Genomic DNA, 17,536 nt, shown 5'->3' with positions numbered 1-17,536 from the left:
TTCCTCTCCCTCGGAAAATGGATGTCGTATTTTCAGTTCCAAACGACGCTGTTCAGCTTCCTGCGAATTCGCGGTGTGCCAGGAGGAATGGTTGGTATTCAGACATGTGGCAGCAACGATCAATGAATGGAGAAACTTCATATGGACGTATGCACTAATCCGAAAGGTATCCGGGATAGAACACATTTAACGTACATTGCTACTTATTTTCAGTATTATTCAATACATAGTCCGATTTGTACATGTATAACAGCTAGTAAACATTATGACATGCGCTTTACAAAGTAGCAATTTGAACAGGATGTACTTTTAAAACATTCACCTCTCAGCGTTGTCGTACCCGTCACATTACAGCTGTCGTACTGTTCATAATAAATGCCTGAATGTCCCGCCGTCAACTTCAGTGCATTTGTACACTCTGGGGAGGACTTACTGTGTTGTTAGACTGAGTGCCTCTATACGTTTCCTAATGCGGACAGCAGCGTCGATGATGTTACCAAGTAGCGCAGCTCACGCGTTTGCCTTTCATTTGTACAGCTCAGACAGACGGTAGTTATGAGAGTTGATGGGCATGAAAGAGAAGAAAAGAGAAAGGGAACGAGACATGGTTTCAGCCTATCGCCGGTGTTATTCAATGTGTATATTGAACAAGCAGTTAAGGAAAACAAAGAAGGATTTATAATAGAAATTTAAGTTCAGGGAAAATATATAAAAGTCTTGAGGTTTGCCGATGACATTGGAATTCTGTCAGAAACAGCAAAGGATTTGGAACAGCAGCTGAATGGGATGGACATTGTCTTGAAATGAGGATATAAGATAAACGTCAACAAACACAAAACAATTATAATGGAATATTGTCGAATTATATAACGTAATGCTACGGGGGTTAGATTAGGAACAAGATACTTAAAGTAGTAAATGAGTTTTGCTATTTGGGAAGCAAAATAACTGATGATGGGCGAAGTAGAGAGGATATAAAATGTAAACTGTCAATGGAAAGAAAAAAAAATGGTTCAAATGGCTCTGAGCACTATGGCACTCAACCGCTGAGGTCATTAGTCCCCTAGAACTTAGAACTAGTTAAACCTAACCTAAGGACATCACAAACATCCATGCCCGAGGCAGGATTCGAACCTGCGACCGTAGCGGTCTCGCGGTTCCAGACTGCAGCGCCTTTAACCGCACGGCCACTTCGGCCGGCAAAGAAAAGCATTCCTGAAGAAGCGAAATTTGTTAACAGCGAGTACATATGTGTCAGGAAGTCCTTCCTGAAAGTATTTGTATAGAGTGTAGCCATGTATGGTAGTGAAACACGACGGTAAGTAGTTTAGACAAGAAGAGAATAGAAGATATACACTCCTGGAAATGGAAAAAAGAACACATTGACAGCGGTGTGTCAGACCCACCATACTTGCTCCGGACACTGCGAGAGGGCTGTACAAGCAATGATCACACGCACGGCACAGCGGACACACCAGGAACCGCGGTGTTGGCCGTCGAATGGCGCTAGCTGCGCAGCATTTGTGCACCGCCGCCGTCAGTGTCAGCCAGTTTGCCGTGGCATACGGAGCTCCATCGCAGTCTTTAACACTGGTAGCATGCCGCGACAGCGTGGACGTGAACCGTATGTGCAGTTGACGGACTTTGAGCGAGGGCGTATAGTGGGCATGCGGGAGGCCGGGTGGACGTACCGCCGAATTGCTCAACACGTGGGGCGTGAGGTCTCCACAGTACATCGATGTTGTCGCCAGTGGTCGGCGGAAGGTGCACGTGCCCGTCGACCTGGGACCGGACCGCAGCGACGCACGGATGCACGCCAAGACCGTAGGATCCTACGCAGTGCCGTAGGGGACCGCACCGCCACTTCCCAGCAAATTAGGGACACTCTTGCTCCTGGGGTATCGGCGAGGACCATTCGCAACCGTCTCCATGAAGCTGGGCTACGGTCCCGCACACCGTTAGGCCGTCTTCCGCTCACGCCCCAACATCGTGCAGCCCGCCTCCAGTGGTGTCGCGACAGGCGTGAATGGAGGGACGAATGGAGACGTGTCGTCTTCAGCGATGAGAGTCGCTTCTGCCTTGGTGCCAATGATGGTCGTATGCGTGTTTGGCGCCGTGCAGGTGAGCGCCACAATCAGGACTGCATACGACCGAGGCACACAGGGCCAACACCCGGCATCATGGTGTGGGGAGCGATCTCCTACACTGGCCGTACACCACTGGTGATCGTCGAGGGGACACTGAATAGTGCACGGTACATCCAAACCGTCATCGAACCCATTGTTCTACCATTCCTAGACCGGCAAGGGAACTTGCTGTTCCAACAGGACAATGCACGTCCGCATGTATCCCGTGCCACCCAACGTGCTCTAGAAGGTGTAAGTCAACTACCCTGGCCAGCAAGATCTCCGGATCTGTCCCCCATTGAGCATGTTTGGGACTGGATGAAGCGTCGTCTCACGCGGTCTGCACGTCCAGCACGAACGCTGGTCCAACTGAGGCGCCAGGTGGAAATGGCATGGCAAGCCGTTCCACAGGACTACATCCAGCATCTCTACGATCGTCTCCATGGGAGAATAGCAGCCTGCATTGCTGCGAAAGGTGGATATACGCTGTACTAGTGCCGACATTGTGCATGCTCTGTTGCCTGTGTCTATGTGCCTGTGGTTCTGTCAGTGTGATCATGTGATGTATCTGACCCCAGGAATGTGTCAATAAAGTTTCCCCTTCCTGGGACAATGAATTCACGGTGTTCTTATTTCAATTTCCAGGAGTGTAGAAATATGGCGCTACAGAAGAATGCTGAAGGCTAGATGGGTAGATCACGTTAGCAATGAGGAGGTACTGAATAGAATTGTGGAGAACAGAAATTTGTGGCACAACTTTGACTACAAGAAGGGATCGGTTGGTTGAACACATCTAAGACATAAACGGATCACCAAGTTAGTATTGGAGGGAAGTCTGGGAGGTAAACTTCGTGGGGGGGGGGGGGCAAGAGATGAATACAGTAAGCAGATTGAGAAAGATGTAGTTTACAGGAGTTATTCTGAGATGCTAGGCTCGCATAGAATACAGTAGCATGGAGAGCTGCATCAAATAAGTTTTAGGACTGAAGACTACAACAGCAACTGTCCTCCTAATTCGATTTCTCTCTGCAAAAAATTCTTTAGCGAAACGAGTTTCACCTGGTTGCAGCAATTTTCTCCCATAGCAAAAGGACGAAGTGACGAGAACCAATCTCAGTTCATGCCTTACAAAGGCGCATAAACTTTGCCATGCTCAAGACACTAATGTTTCCTGTAGCGCAATGAGACGGGCACTTAGCACTGTTTCAGCCAGTTGTTCTACAGTTTCTACGGGAATTTTCTACACCAACAGCTTCATGTAACCCTATAGAAAAAAGCGGAGGTACCTGTGTATTAATGATCTAGGTGGCACGACTAACAACGACGCAGTTCATTCTGTATAAACATCTGTACAGTTTGTATTGCGATGCGCAGAACATAACCTCTGCTCACGAAATACATTATAGACTACACTCCTGGAAATTGAAATAAGAACACCGTGAATTCATTGTCCCAGGAAGGGGAAACTTTATTGACACATTCCTGGGGTCAGATACATCACATGATCACACTGACAGAACCACAGGCACATAGACACAGGCAACAGAGCATGCACAATGTCGGCACTAGTACAGTGTATATCCACCTTTCGCAGCAATGCAGGCTGCTATTCTCCCATGGAGACGATCGTAGAGATGCTGGATGTAGTCCTGTAGAACGGCTTGCCATGCCATTTCCACCTGGCGCCTCAGTTGGACCAGCGTTCGCGCTGGACGTGCAGACTGCGTGAGACGACGCTTCATCCAGTCCCAAACATGCTCAATGGGGGACAGATCCGGAGATCTTGCTGGCCAGGGTAGTTGACTTACACCTTCTAGAGCACGTTGGGTGGCACGGGATACATGCGGACGTGCATTGTCCTGTTGGAACAGCAAGTTCCCTTGCCGGTCTAGGAATGGTAGAACGATGGGTTCGATGACGGTTTGGATGTACCGTGCACTATTCAGTGTCCCCTCGACGATCACCAGTGGTGTACGGCCAGTGTAGGAGATCGCTCCCCACACCATGATGCCGGGTGTTGGCCCTGTGTGCCTCGGTCGTATGCAGTCCTGATTGTGGCGCTCACCTGCACGGCGCCAAACACGCATACGACCATCATTGGCACCAAGGCAGAAGCGACTCTCATCGCTGAAGACGACACGTCTCCATTCGTCCCTCCATTCACGCCTGTCGCGACACCACTGGAGGCGGGCTGCACGATGTTGGGGCGTGAGCGGAAGACGGCCTAACGGTGTGCGGGACCGTAGCCCAGCTTCATGGAGACGGTTGCGAATGGTCCTCGCCGATACCCCAGGAGCAAGAGTGTCCCTAATTTGCTGGGAAGTGGCGGTGCGGTCCCCTACGGCACTGCGTAGGATCCTACGGTCTTGGCGTGCATCCGTGCGTCGCTGCGGTCCGGTCCCAGGTCGACGGGCACGTGCACCTTCCGCCGACCACTGGCGACAACATCGATGTACTGTGGAGACCTCACGCCCCACGTGTTGAGCAATTCGGCGGTACGTCCATCCGGCCTCCCGCATGCCCACTATACGCCCTCGCTCAAAGTCCGTCAACTGCACATACGGTTCACGTCCACGCTGTCGCGGCATGCTACCAGTGTTAAAGACTGCGATGGAGCTCCGTATGCCACGGCAAACTGGCTGACACTGACGGCGGCGGTGCACAAATGCTGCGCAGCTAGCGCCATTCGACGGCCAACACCGCGGTTCCTGGTGTGTCCGCTGTGCCGTGCGTGGGATCATTGCTTGTACAGCCCTCTCGCAGTGTCCGGAGCAAGTATGGTGGGTCTGACACACCGGTGTCAATGTGTTCTTTTTTCCATTTCCAGGAGTGTATATCAAGTGAATTTTGGTTGGCGCAGGTTTTCCCGTAAAATTCGATGTAGAATGATATTACGTCGGTAGGGAGACCTAGTTAGAAAGTAAATTTTGTACACTGATTCACAGGTGGCTTAACCGTCGATTGTCTATTTTTTTATTTCTCAGTTTTTCTTTATTTATTTTCCTCTTTCCTAGAGGTTAGCGTCTGCAACAAGATAACGTATTTGGAGCATTTTGTGCACAAGTCACCAGCACATTACAGATTAAATAACATATTAAAATATTGAAAAATGACAACCGAATTTAAAATTGAAGAAGTTTTATACAGACACTCTAACACATACAAAAAAATTTTACTAACTTCTTGTGACATGAATTTACGTTGCAAAATTTCCATTACTCGTCCAGTGTCACCTGTTAATTGGACTTTTGATGTGACAGCATAAAAAGAGTGAACAATAAGACAATCATGAAGGAGTTAAATGAATTCTTGTACATCAACATTTTGCACATGCTGATTAAATTGTGGAGACAATAATGTGAAGGGCAAATTCTCAAAAGTTTCTGGAATGATAACATAGCATATGTGTGTTCCTCATTACTACGATTTGCAATCAGTGTGTCGATATCTCAGATTCTCTCTCTCCCTCTCCCTCTCTCTCTCTCTCTCTCTCTCTCTCACACATACACACACACACAGGGAGAGAAACAACTCTGGAGTCAGGTCTGTTGAGATCCGTAAACGAGTTCATTTCAGAGCAAGAGGGGCGCATATCAGCCGAACAGCTCATGCAGCATGTCGCTCAATATAGGGACAGTCAATGACAAGTAACGATGGATTTGAACACGTCTGTGCCAGTGCCATCGCAGCCTTAACTTGGTTGTCTGTTGTTTTCATTCTGATCAGGCAGGGAGCCAAATCCAAGAGGGAAGCAACGGTAATCCAAATCCCAGTGGATTGGATACCGAGGGTGTAAGATGGTTAGGTGAGGGGTTGGTCGAGCATTGAGTGGAATTGTCATCCAGTAAGGAATTTTTATGTTTTGCCTCATATCATGTGTTCAAGAGGACTACACCACATCTGAGTTTTCTAGTAGTAGTAGTAAATATGTCATAAGTACGTGCCGGTCAAAACAAGTTTAAGAGTAGTTAGAGGTTGACCCAGGGATTGGGTCTTTCCGAAGGGGGGGATAATGTAGTGGCACCACCGTTTAAGATGGGAAAGTTAGATTCGGTGCAATATTTCTGAGTGCACAAGTTACAGCCAGGCGCAGGCCTGTTGACAGTATGCTACGCTGACCAGCGGCTGCGAAGTAGAATGGAGGCCATCAAGTGCTGAAAAGAGTAAATGCAGCAGTTTGCATGGCGCAAGTTACAGGTAGAAGGGGCCCACTGGCGCAACCTAGGTGTTATGAGTACGTGACTCGGAGCAGCGCATTAGCAAAACAGAGGCGCACTGGTGCATATAAATAGGAGCCAGTTTTTGGTCGTGGGGGTTTCAAGTGTGGCAACTCTCCTGGATGGTGGTGGCGTGTCACACCACTAGCTACATGCAGCAGCAGATGGGACACCAACATTCCAGTCCACAGCTGATCGCTGGTTCGACCCTCTGAGGTCAATGCAGTGCCTGTAGCCAGCCAGCGACGGGCCACTCGACATCTTGCTACCGCGGGCAGTCTTGTTGGCTCCCGACCCGCGGCCAGAGACATTCTGAGGCGAGGACCGCAGATTTGGCTGTTGGATCACAGGCACTTGTGTTGCCCGCGATCTTAACCATTTCGGCAAAGAAGCATGCAACAGGCTGCCCTGCGGCTCCCAGCGAGTGGCGCTGAGGCAACAAGGACAAAGGCCACTGAGTCGGCTGGCGGTGCATCCTGACGTCGCAAAAACTTCGTGGCTGTACATGGCCGGCACGCCGCAGTATGTTGCACTGGTCGCTGAGGTGTCCCTTCAATAGCAAGTTGTTTTGCAGACAGCAAAGTGGCGTCCTCGGCATCAAGGGACCCTGTGGCGTATACAGAGAGGACTGTAGATGCGAATAATAAAACACTTGAATAAGTTTGCTGAGTTTTAATACGCGCATCCTGACGGTTTCCATCCACGTCCTACATTCCTCCACTGCACGCCAACATCTACATTTGGCAGTGACAGCTACACCTTCAGTGTGCACAGGATGCTGCATAATGCAACCGGCTCATGAAGGAAATGTGCCATATTTATATATTTCCCAAAATATGGGTGCCATGCTTAGGATGAAATGGTTCAGGATCCACAATCTGCCTACAAAGTCGTTATTGTACAGGTTGTGCCCAAAATTCAGATAAAAAGGCTGTCTCAAATTGTTCATATGCGATGCATCTGTCGGCTTCATTATGCGCTCATACAGCTGTGTCGCCTTGGATATAACTGACAACATAAGATATCCTCTTATGGTCACTTCACATACAATGAAATGCTTTTTTGAAGGCTTTAAGAAAGATGGCACGATGTATGGTTCTTTTTTCAGGTATAAATGGTGGAAATTGTCTGTGTTTTATGAGGCTCTCCTCTCCCTTGGCATTATAATAGTGTTTAGTTTCAGAATGATTACTGTGTAAGTAGGCTGCTTAGGTTTTTATAATGGTAACGCCACATAGCGCTCTGTATGAAAACCACTGGCTGTGCTGTGTGCAGTCTGTTGCTGGTTTGCATTGTTGTTTGCTATTGTAGTGTTTGGCAGCTGGATGTTGACGGCGCGTAGCGTTGCGCAATTGGAGGTGAGCCGCCAGCAGCTGTGGATGTGGAGAGAGATACGGCGGAATTTTGAGAGCGGACGATCTGGACGTGTGTCCATCAGAAAGAGTAAATTTGTAATATTGGATATCATGGACTTTTATATATATTATCACTTTTGAACACTACTAAGGTAAATACATTGTATGTTCTCTATCAAAATCTTTCATTTGCTAACTATGCCTATCAGTAGTTAGTGCCTTCAGTTGTTTGAATCTTTTATTTAGCTGGCAGTATTGGTGCTCGCTGTATTGCAGTAGTTTGAGTAACGAAGATTTTTGTGAGATAAGTGATTGACGAAAGGTATAGGTTATTGTCAGTCAGGGCCATTCTTTTGTAGGGATTATTGAAAGACAGATTGCGTTGCGCTAAAAATATTGTGTGTCGGTTTAGTGTTGATCAGAATAGGTAAAGAGCGAAATGTCTGAGTACGTTAAGCTGCGCTCAGCTGTTTGAAAATCAAATAATGTAAGAGGTTTATCAGCACAGTAATTCATTAATTGCCGGCCGAAGTGGCCGTGCGGTTAAAGGCGCTGCAGCCTGGAACCGCAAGACCGCTACGGTCGCAGGTTCGAATCCTGCCTCGGGCATGGATGTTTTTGATGTCCTTAGGTTAGTTAGGTTTAACTAGTTCTAAGTTCTAGGGGACTAATGACCTCAGCAGTTGAGTCCCATAGTGCTCAGAGCCATTTGAACCATTTTTGAATTCATTAATTTTTCGAAGGGGACGTTTCATATATCACTCTGCAAGTACTGACAGGGATCATATCGACGGCGCATTTGATACTAATGAGTTAATTCAGAATAAAATTCAAACAATTGAGAATTGTAATGACACTGATAGGCAGGACCTATTCGAGATTTTACAAGCACATTCCACAGTTTTTACTCACAAAACAGGAACAATCAAGGGATTTCAATACCAATTTCGTGTTCGTGACCTACTAAATTTCGTGTTAGACCCTACGTAATTCCGGCACATTATAGGGACCGTGTCAGAACAGAAATACGACTACAATCTATGCTTGACGAGGGCACTATTGAGCCTGCAGTAAGCTCATACAAAAATCCATTAGCTGCTGTTGAGAAGAAAAATGGATCGATCAGGCTTGTCTTAGATTCGAGACAAATCAATACTATCATCATTCCTGAAACAGACAGGCTGCAAACGTTGGGAGAACTTCTTAAAAATTTTAATGGTGTAAAAGTGTTATCTTCCATTGATCTCAGATCCAGCTTTTATCAGATCGAACTTCATCCAGAATGTAGAAAATACACAGCTTTCCTTTGTTTCGCCGTTTGTTATCAGTTTCGGAAACTTCCTTTTGGTTTGAACATTTCTTCGGCAGCATTCATTCGCGGACTAAATTCCATATTACCTGAGTTCTTAAAACGTCACATCACCTTATATGTGGACGATATTCTAATAGCAGAAGCCTCATGGGAACAACACAATCACATCCTCAACAGCGTGTTACATATTTTTGCAGAATCTGGAATTACAGTTAACTTGGAAAAGTCTGAATTCGGTAGGACAAAGGTGAAGTTTTTGGGACATATTATTTCTTCTGAAGGCATTCAGCCGGATCCTGAAAAGTTAGAAGCAATCAGAGCCATTCCAGTTCCATCCACAAAAAAACAAGTCCGCAGCTTTCTAGGTCTCGTAAATTTTTACCGTCGTTTTCTGAATATGCAAATTCTAGTTACACCAAAACTTTGTTCTCTCACTGGAAAGAATACTATTTGGAACTGGGACGAACAAGCACAGTTTGAATTCAATTCTTTGAAAGAATCGCTACTTAACGCGCCAATACTAGCTCATCCAGATCTGTCACAAGATTTCTGCCTTAGCACGGATTCTTCAAAAGTCGGTCTTGGTGCCCATTTATTTCAAGAAACCACAGAAAATGACACTACTGTTCAGAAAACCATTGCTTTTGCTAGCCGAGTGCTAACAAAATCTGAAAAAAATTATTCCGTTACTGAATTAGAAGCTTTAGCTATCGTTTGGGCATTTAACAAATTCCGTCTCTTTCTTTCTGGTAAGCACGTAAAAGTATACAGGGATCATCGTGTATTACAATTTCTTATGTCTTCAAAAGTAAATCATGACAGGTTAAAACGTTGGGCATTGTTTCTGCAAGAATTCCACTTCACAATAGTCTACATTCCCGGCAAGGAGAACATTGTTGCGGACGCACTGTCACGCGCACCGGCTGGGCTTGAGAAAAGTAACACAGGAGGCAACCTCGAGAAAAATTTCAGTATTCTTTACATTCAGAAGGTCGCCTTTGAAAACTTCATCACCACATCTTTAAAGGGCATCGCTCATGAACAAGATAAAGATCCGATTTGGAAAGACATCAAAAGTAAATGGCATGAAAAGACACACACTCAGATTCGGCATTATTATCTTGTTAGAAACAACATACTCTTCAAACGCTGCACTGTCGATGACAAGCTATGGGTACTTTGCATTCCAGACGATTTTGTTAATAAGCTCATTTGGTACATTCATTTCAGCTACGCACATTTTGGTCCACGAAAATGTTATCATATTCTTCGAACGACTTGTTATTTTAACAATATGGAAAAGAGAATTCGAAGAGTCTTGTCTATTTGTAAACTTTGTCAAAAGGCGAAACCATCTACTATGTCACATTGTGCTCCATTCTTTCCTATCATTCCTTCTAAATTAAAAAAATTGCTGCTGTTGATCTCTTGGGACCCCTTGTCAGAACATCGAATGGATTTTCGTACGTTCTAGTCGCTGTTGAACTTACTTCAAAATTTGTTTCTTTCACTCCGTTACGTAAAGCCACTGGACGGTCTGTATCCAACGCCTTTGTTAAAAATTTATTACGTGAGGTTGGCCACATTGCTAAAGTCATTTCAGATAACGGACCGCAATTCAGATCTGCTGTTTGGTCACGCACGCTTCGGAACCATAAAATCAAACCTGTTTTTTTTTCATTGTACTCACCACATTGTACCCCGTCTGAACGGATTATGAAAGAAATCAATTAGCTTTGCAGACTTTATTGTCACAGAAAGCATCAGCATTGGGACAGATATTTACACTTATTTCAAAATGTGCTGAATGAAATGCCTCATGACTCCACTGCTTTACCACCTACTCTTGTACTGAAGAATGAAGAACCACCTAACAGAATCAGAGAGATTGTACCTTTTCCGAGTACACGTAAACTTCGACACAAAGACACAATTGATTTGGCTATTAAAAATATAAAACCTGCAGCAAACAAAAGGAGAAAACTACACGGTAAAGCAAATGCAAAGAAATTATATATTGGTCAGAAAGTTCTCATTAAAGCTCATATCAGATTCCCTAGGTGCATTTATTGTGGCGTCCTCATTACTAGTGCACGTGGGATAGCTTTCTTCAGGAGTCTCTACTCGATCCCGTGTTGTCTCGGACGCATTAGTGACGAGTAAAGACTCGTGAGGAATGCGAGCCCACGTGTACTAGTTAACGAGGACTCCACAATAAATGCGCCTACGGAATCAAATTCTCTTTTGGCAGTGGTGGAGCCTGAGAATGGCGGTAATGTGCCGCTGGCACTAGTCGTGTGAGACAATAAAGTCTTTCTCAAGATGCAGCTGTTGCGCTACTTTTTCTCACATGCACTGAAGCGTCAAAGAAACTTCTATAGGCATGCGTATCCATATACAGAGATACGTAGACAGGCAGAATATGGCGCTGCGGTCGGAAACGCCTATACAAGACTACAAGTGCCTGGCGCACTTGTTAGATCGGTTACTGCTGCTAGAATGGCACGTTATGAATATTTAAGTGAGTTTGACCGTGTCGCTGTAGTCGGCGCACGAGTGATTGGACACAGCATCTTTGAGAAGCGATGAAGTGGGAATTTTCCCGTGCAACGATTTCACGAGTGTACCGTGAATATCAGGAATCCAGTAAAACAACAAGTCTCCGACATAGCTGCGGTCGTAAGAAGATCCTGCAACGACAACTGTAGAGACTCGTTCAACGTGACAGAAGTGCAACCTTTCCGCAAATTGCTGAAGATATCAATTCTGGGCCAACATAAGTGTCAGCGTGCGAACCATCCAACGAAACATCATCGTTATGGGCATTCCTAGACGATGGCCCACTCGTGTACCTTTGATGACTGCCAACACAAAACCTTACGCCTCACCTGGGTCCGTCAACGCCGACATTGAACTGTTGATGACTGGAAACATGTTGCCTAGTCGGACGAGTCTTGTTTCAAATTGTATCGAGTGGCTCGACGTGTACGGGTATGTAGACAACCTCATGGTCCATGGATGCTGCATGTCGGTAGGGGAGTGTTAAATCTGGTGGAGGCTCTGTAATGGTGTGGGGCATGTCATTCTCAATGGAGAGAAGTCTTCCCAAGTAAGAGTGAATTCAAGTGTGCTTCAGGGGAGTATCGTAGGACCGTTGCTATTTACAATATACATAAATGACCTTGTGGATGACATCGGAAGTTCACTGAGGCTTTTTGCAGATGATCCTGTGGTATATCGAGAGGTTGTAACAATGGAAAATTGTGTTGAAATGCAGGAGGATCTGAAGCGAAATGACGCATGGTGCAGGGAATGGCAATTGAATCTGAATGTAGACAAGTGTAATGTGCTGCGAATACATAGAAAGATAGATCCCTTATCATTTAGCTACAAAATAGCAGATCAGAAACTGGAAGCAATTAATTGCATAAATTATCTGGGAGTACGCATTAGGAGTGATTTAAAATGGAATTATCATATAAAGTTGATCGTTGGTAAATCAGATGCCAGACTGAGATTCATTGGAAGAATCCTAAGGAAATGCAATCCGAAAACAAAGAAAGTAGGTTACAGTACGCTTGTTCGCACCCTGCTTGAATACTGCTCAGAAGGATCATTTAGTAATCGCGAAAACGTTACGGAGACGATAGATAAACTCCAATGGAAGACTCTGCAGGAGAGACGCTCAGTATCTCGGTTCGGGCTTTTGTTGAAGTTTCGAGAACATACCTTCACCGAAGAGTCAAGCAGCATATTGCTCCCTCCTACGTATATCTCGCGAAGAGACCATGAGGATAAAATCAGAGAGATTAGAGCCCACACAGAGGCATCCCGACAATCCTTCTTTCCACGAACAATACGAGACTGGAATAGAAGGGAGAACCGTTAGAGGTACTCAGGGTACATTCCGCCACACACCGTCAGGTGGCTTGCGGAGTATGGATGTAGATGTAGATGTAGATGTGCAGTTTGAGTGACACTCTGACAGGTGACACGTACGGAAGCATCCTGTCTGATCACCTGCATCCATTCATGTCCATTGTGCATTCCTACGAACGTGGGCAATTCTAGTAGGGTTAAGTTACACCCGACACGACCAGCATCGCCACAGAGTGCGTCCAGGAACACTTTTCTGAGTTTAAATACTTCAGCTGGCCACCGGACTCCCCATATATGAACATTATCGAGCATATCTGGGACGCCTTGCAACGCGCTGTTCAGTAGAGATCTCCTATCCCACGTACTCTTATGGTTTTATCGACAGCCCTGTGGGATTCATGGTGTCAGTTCCCGCCAGCACTACTTCAGCATTAATCCAGTCCATGCCACGCCATTTTGAGGCTGTTCTGCGTGCTCGCGGGGGCGCTATGCGACATTGGGCAGGTGTTCCACTTCCTTTGGTTCATCAGTGTATATTATAAGCTGAAGCCCCTCGTCCATGCTTTAGGATGGACATCCATAAATTGAAATGAAGCTTCGTACTCCATTCTTACGACGCTCCGCAGAAATATCTGCAGACTAGGATTGGTGCCATTCCGCAGTACAGCGGATGTCCAGCGACGACAGCGAGGAACAACAGCATACACCAGGTGGGGGAGGTCTTGAACACTGCAAGTACACACGTACCTGGAGACACGACACTCGGCAACAGGGCGATTAGTTTCTTATCAACGCTGTATCAGTTCTTATACCACGCGTTTGTTGCCCGTTTCTGCCGGTATGGTTATTAGAGCAGGACTGATCGCTTTTTCCATTTTCTCTAATAACGCAGAACTTCAAACCAATAGAAATTACAGGAATAAAAACTATTCCTTTGTTAAAAAGGTTTGTTTAAGAACGAAAAATGTTAGCACTGCTGCTATAGCTAACTGATATTCCGGTTTTAAACTAGATTATTAGTTAAAGTAAAAAATAAAAACACCTGTTGTAACCGAAACGCAAGAAATGCCAAAAAATGCTGGTTACTGAGAACTAAAATATCGGTGTCGATTTTAACCGATAGGCTGAATGGAAATGGTACTTCATTGTGAGTCTTCGTGAACTTGTACAAGGGAAACGTTCGTGTGGCACTGGCAACAGTACGCAGCGCCGCCTTTCCCCTGCCGTGGCGACGCCGCCGTCCCTCCGTGGTGTCGGCGTCACCAGCCGTCGCTCACGCGAAGTACGAGTGCGGCCGGCCGACCCAAACTGCCGGCGTAATTGTTTTAAATTACGGTGCGGCCGCGTGGCGTGGCCTTTCTGGCCGAGATACGGTAAACGCCACGCGCCCGCCGGCGTCCGCGCAACCACCTCTGGACACGACACGCCACCGCGCCGCGCTCCGTGCCGAAAGATACGCCCCCCTAACTGGCTGACGTCTGTGGTTAAGTAGCGACCAGGCGGCGGGGCGACGGGCGAGCCCGGCGAGAAAAGGAAAAACGTCGCACCACGACAGCCGTACAAGAGCCGACTAGATGCACGTTCTAGCCATTATCCAAAGCGGCAGTTGCTTTCCTAGAATAGACAGTCCCAACCTTGGTGAGGCAATCGCGCACCATTTAAGGCTACACTGGCAGTGTTATAACATTTGCTTTCAATATTAACGCTGCAGAGGAGATAAATCAGTTAGGTGCACTAACAGCGTTACAATGTACAGGATGTCCCAAAAACGCCGACAACACTTTGTATGTTGTGTGGGAAGGCATACTGTTACACTGATCAGTCGTCGAGAAGGAACCAATATCTGAAAACGCGCGGCTTGGGCTTTGAAGAAGGTGCGAGCGAATTCCACAGTAGCTAAACTTAAGTTTTTGTCTAAATTAAACATAATCATGAAACTGGTCCTTCTCTGTCGGCCTTTAAAATTGCTACACCAATAAGAAATGCAGATGATAAACGGGTATTCATTGGGCAAATATATTATACTAGAACTGAAATGTGATTACATTTTCACGCAATTTGGGTACATTGATCCTGAGAAATCAGTACCCAGAAAAACCACCTCTGGCCGTAATAACAGCCCTGATACGCCTGGGCATTGAGTCAAACAGAGCTTGGATGGCGTGTACAGGTACAGCTGCCTATGCAGCTTCAACACGATACCACAGTTCATCAAGAGTAGTGACTGGCGTATTGTGACGAGCCAGTTGCTCGGCCACCATGGACCAGACGTTTTCAATTGGTGAGAGATCTGGAGAATGTGCTGGCCAGGGCAGCAGTCGAACATTTTCTGTATCCAGAAAGGCCCGTATAGGATCTGCAACATGCGTTCGTGTTTTATCCTGCTGAAATGTAGGGTTTCGCAGGGATCGAATGAAGCGTAGAGCCGCGGGTCGTAACACATTTAAAATTTAACATCCACTGTTCAAAGAGCCGTCAATGCGAACAAGAGGTGACCGAGACGTGTAACCAATGGCACCCCATTCCATCACGCCGGGTGATACACCAGTATGGCGATGACGAATACATGCTTCCAATGTGATTTCACCGCGATGTCGCCAAACACGGACGCGACTATCATGATGCTGTAAACAGAACCTGGATTCATCCGAAAAAATGACTTTTTGCCATTCCTGCACGCAGGTTCATTGTTCAGTACAGCATCGCAGGCGCTCCTGTCTGTGATGCAGCGTCAAGGGTAACCGCAGGCACGGTCCCCAGCTGATAGTCCATGCTGCTGCAAACGTCGTCGAACTGTTCGTGCAGATGGTTGTTGTCTTGAAAACGTCCCCATCTGTTGACTCAGGGATCGAGACGTGGCTACACGATCCGTTACAGCCTTGCGGGTAAGATGCCTGTCATCTCGACTGCTAGTGATACGAGGCCGTTGGCATCCAGCACGGCGTTCCGTATTACCCTCCTGAACAGGGTCGCGATACTATAAACCGCAATCGCAATAGGCTACAATATGACCTTTAGCAAAGTCGGAAACGTGACAGTACGAATTTCGCCTCCTTACACAAGGCATCACAACAACGTTTCACCAGGCAACGCCGTTCAACTGCTGTTTGTGTAAGAGAAATCGGTTGGAAACTTTCCTCATGTCAGTACGTTGTAGGTGTCGACACCGGCGCCAACATTGTGTGCCTATCACAGTATCTTCTTCTTATCGGTTAAATTTCGCGTCTGTAGCACGTCGTCTTCGTGGTGTAGCAATTTTAATGGCCAGAAGTGTAAGATCTATTATTGGCACTACATCCGACAGTGCTGGATAAACCTCTGTAAATGATAGGCTGATCGGTCGTGTCAGTCTATTTCGCAGGAGGTGTGGGCTAATTATGTGATCACCAATTATCCTGGCCCACATGTCAATACCAACTCTGTGTTATGATTTTAAATCACCTGCACGCGCGGACGTTCGTCTGCCCAAACATGCATCTTGTGCAAGTTTGATATGCCGTCTCTACTAAACGTACATTTATCTCTGAACAGCACCAAGCTGGGGAATTGTGGAAGGAGTATGCACTGTTGCAAATACCACTGCACAAACTGTACCCGTCATGGGTAGTTCTCCTCCCACAGTACCTGGACTTTCTGCTGATGGTATGGCTGCAGCTGTCGTACATGGACAACCCGCCACACGGCACCTTTACCAGTGTGCAGCGACTGTGCCACCTGCCAAATGCTGGTGTAGCGTCCTTTTCGAACAATGTCAGCACGTCCACCTCCAACTGTAGTCTTCCAGCCGAACGTATACGTCCGCCATCACGTTTCGGCACCTAACATACGACAATCGGTAGACTGGGGATAGTATTCGTAAGTACCAAGCAGAAAGTGCTATTACTTTATTCTACAATGGGCACCACTCAGGTAGAAAATAAGTACTTACAACTTTCTGGCTTCTTTGAGGTGTCTCTCGATGGTCGCGAACGTGGAATGATGTAGGGTACAACAGTCAATAAAATTCTTCTGGGTTTGAGACCGCATTGCCATCTGTGAAATTCCGACGTTTGGGCGACTGTTGCAAGGCGCCTTCCTCAGGGTGTATTGCTAGTTAACAATACACCCTGAGGAGGAGTCTTGCAACAGTCGCCGAAACGTTGGAATTTTAAAGATGAAAATGCGGCCCCGTAACCAGAAGAATTTTATTGACTGTGACAACGGCCGCGGAAGCCTACATTTACATTTAGGGTACAACAGTTTGGAAAACGTTCCGCATACCATCTACCAGCAGCTCTCCCATTGCAGTCCGCTATGCCGTACGCAAACACCTAGTCGGTAATTTCAGCAGCTGTGTACTGGCAGACGTCGCACTACTTTCAACAACGTTACTACACCAGAAGACTACCAAAGACCGCAGAAGGGTTGTGTGGAAGAATGTAGCGCATGTCCACGAATGTTGTTGGGCTCAGGGAGTCCATGCGCAGTATACAGATGGCTTAAGAGATGCCTATCTTCCGTATTCTAATACCGAAATGAATCGAAGCAAACCGATCCTTCTTGAAAACCGCTCAGGATCCCTCCCTGCAGAACACACTCATCCTTGTTCTTCAGGATACACTGTATTTCAAGAGTAGTAGGAACATTGCAAATAAAGTTCGAGAGATA

Source organism: Schistocerca nitens, chromosome 6, assembly GCF_023898315.1.
Source record: "Schistocerca nitens isolate TAMUIC-IGC-003100 chromosome 6, iqSchNite1.1, whole genome shotgun sequence".
NCBI lineage: Eukaryota > Metazoa > Arthropoda > Insecta > Orthoptera > Acrididae > Schistocerca > Schistocerca nitens.
This window is presented reverse-complemented; position numbering follows the sequence as displayed.